The following is a 3,268-nucleotide window of genomic DNA, read 5'->3' on the forward strand; positions in this document are numbered from 1 at the left end:
TTATGTGTAAGTTTTTTTTTTTTTTTTGTAGCTATTATAAATGGGATTGCTTTCATTTTTAGATTGTTCACTATTGGTGTATGGAAATGCTACAGAGTTTTGTATGCTAATTTTTTTGTCCTGCAGCTTTACTGAATTTATTTATCACTTTTAACATTTTTTTGATGGAGTCTTTAGGTTTTCCTAAATAGAGGATCATGGCATCTGCAAACAAGGGTAATTTGTCTTCTTCCTTTCCAATTTGGATGTCCTTTATTTCTTTCTCTTACTTAATTTCTCTGGCCAGGACTTCCAGTCCTATGTTGAGTAAAAGTGGTAAAAGTGGACACTCTTGTCTTGTTCCAGATCTTAGAGAAAAGGCTTTCAATTTTTCCCTGTTCAGTATGATGTTAGCTGTGGATTTGTCTTATATGGCCTTTATTATGTTGAGGTATGTTCCTTCCATACCCAGTTTGTTCAAAGGTTTTCTGATGAAGAAATGTTGAATTTTATTGAATGTTTCAGCATCTATTGAAATGATCATATAGTTTTTGTTCTTGAGTTTGTGTATAATTTTCTTACCTTTATTATGTGATATTCATCATCTCTATTGCATTTTAGGTAAAACTCAGATACCTCTAGTGTTTCAGTAATGCCACAGAGAAACAATTTCAGCTCTGTATTATACATCTTAAGTGTTTTAACCATTTAAAAAAAAAAATGGGAACCCGGCCGGGCGCGGTGGCTCACGCCAGTAATCCTAGCACTCTGGGAGGCCGAGGCGGGTGGATTACTTGAGGTCAGGAGTTCGAGACCAGCCTGAGCAAGAGCAAGACCCCGTCTCTAGTAAAAATAGAAAGAAATTATCTGGCCAACTAAAAATATATATAGAAAAAATTAGCCGGGCAGGGTGGTGCATGCCTGTAGTCCCAGCTACTCGGGAGGCTGAGGCAGTAGGATTGCTCAAGCCCAGGAGTTTGAGGTTGCTGTGAGCTAGGCTGACACCACGGCACTCACTCTAGCCTGGGCAACAAAGCAAGACTCTGTTTCAAAAAAAAAAAAAAAAGGGAACAAAACACAACAAGGTTTTCACTACAATTTTAGTGTTTAGTAACTGTTTCTTCACATTCTCTCTGTCCTTTGGATGTGAGCCATGACAATTAGCAAGTTATTCTTCTTCAGACAAGGAACTGGAATCTATTTAGACTGGTGCAAAAGTAATTGTGGTTTTGGACTGTGTGTTTTAAATCATTTTAACTAGGCTCAAACACAGCTATATTAATCAAAATAGGAACCATTGCAATCAACACATTTTTGCCAATGAAAAATAAGTTTGTTTATTCCTGTGGCATAAAAATCCATGCTTTGGGATTTGACAAACTCTTGGAAAGCATCTTCGGAATCCTACTGGTGGTGGAAGCATTTTCCCTCCAAAAAGCTGTCAAGATGCTTGAAGAAGTGGTAGTTGTTTGGCGAGAGGTCAGGTGAGTATGATGGACGAGGCAAAACTTCGTAGCCCAATTTGTTCAACTTTTGAAGCATTGGTTGTGGGACCTGAGCTCAGGCATTGTTGTGGAGAAGAATTGGGCCCTTTCTGTTGACCAATGCTGGCTACAGGCGTTGCAGTTTTCGGTGCATCTCATCAATTTGCTGAGCATACTTCTCAGATGTAATGGTTTCACCTGGATTCAGAAAGCTGTAGTAGATCAGACAGGCAGCAGACCACCAAACAGTGACCATGACCTTTTTTTGGTGCAAGTTTGGCTTTGGGAAGTACTTTGGAGCTTCCTCTCGGTCCAACCACTGAGCTGGTCATTGCCAGTTGTCATATAAAATCCACTTTTTGTAGCACGTCACAATGTGATCAAGAAATGGTTCTTTGTTGTTGCATATAATAAGAGAAGGTGACACTTGAAAATGATGTGTTTTCTTTTTTTTTTCTTGATTTTCAGTCAGCTCATGAGGCACCCTCTTTTTGAGCTTTTTCACCTTTCGAATTTGTTTCAAATGCCAAATGACCATAGGGTGGTCTACGTTGAGTTCTTCGGCAACTTCTTATGTAGTTGTAAGAGGATCAGCTGCGATGATGGCTCTGATGATCTGATGGTTACTCTCAACTGGTCATCGTCAACTTCCGATGGCCGGCCACTGTGCTCCTCATCTTCAAGTCTCTTGTCTCCTTTATAAAACTTCTTGATCCACCACTGCACTGTATGTTCGTTAACAGGTCCTGGGCCAAATTGATTGTTGATGTTGTGATTTGTCTCTGCTGCTTTGCGACCCATTTTTAACACGATTAAGAAAATTGCTTTAATTTGCTTTTTGTCTATCATCATTTCCATAGTCTAAAATAAATATAAAATAAACAGCAAGTAGTAAGTCATCAGCAAAAAAAAACATAAAGTGAGAAATACACATTAAAATGATGTATAACATAACCACATTTATTTAAGAATATATTTCAATATCAAACAGCAAATTTCAACAATGCTAAAACCGCAATTACTTTTGCACCAACCTAATAGTAAGTTTGGAATGCCGTGCCACGGTCACCTAGACTGTTAGCTCAAAGCTTTCCCGTGGCTTTATGCTTTGTTTCTTCTAGTGTGGAATCACCACTGTCTTTCATGTCATACTAAACCTTTTTTAAAAACAATGTCTTATAAGCTCTATTTCCATTTATATTCTCTACATTAAAATGCATCTAAATGTGTGAAAGAAAGTGATCATTCAGAAGCTCTGGCCCATGTCCAAACATTGAGAATTTTCTCAAGCAGAACATACATCCAACCTATATCTTATCAATAGGAGCAAAAAAAAAAAAAAAAACAAAGAATACCTGCAGATAACCATTTATATCCTCCCTTCCTAGCATAATGCCAATCCTCTGCCCCTACATCCTATATTTTCTTTTCCTTGGGGTTCAATTGCCTCCCCTCAACCTTGGTCCTCCATAAGAGTCACTGAGTCCCAGGTAGAATACTTCAGTATCTTGTTACTTTCAATCAGGTGTTAGCTAAGAAAAGAGAACTAACCTTAAGCTGAAAGTTCACTTTTTTCCTTCTCTCACTGATAACCCTACCCTTAAGAGTTAAAACTACAACTGCATGCTTGCTACCTTTTGTATTATGCTTGGAAGACACCAGTGCTTCTCTTATGGCAATGTAAGGAGATAAAATAGAGGAAGAAAAGTTGAGAAGTTTTCTTGAGAAGGATTGTAAGAGTAGAGTTTTTAAGAGGAAAGAATAATGGGTACAACCAAAAAGGAAGTTTTTAGAACTCACAGTTA

At 38.0% G+C, this 3,268-nt stretch overlaps 1 pseudogene; it reads right to left on the reverse strand.

Annotated features, from left to right (window-relative positions):
• Nucleotides 1-1,257: 1,257 nt before the first annotated feature.
• Nucleotides 1,258-2,321, reverse strand: LOC123640192 (annotated as a pseudogene).
• Nucleotides 2,322-3,268: the final 947 nt, after the last annotated feature.

The sequence above is a fragment of the Lemur catta genome, chromosome 1 (genome assembly GCF_020740605.2).
Source record: "Lemur catta isolate mLemCat1 chromosome 1, mLemCat1.pri, whole genome shotgun sequence".
NCBI lineage: Eukaryota > Metazoa > Chordata > Mammalia > Primates > Lemuridae > Lemur > Lemur catta.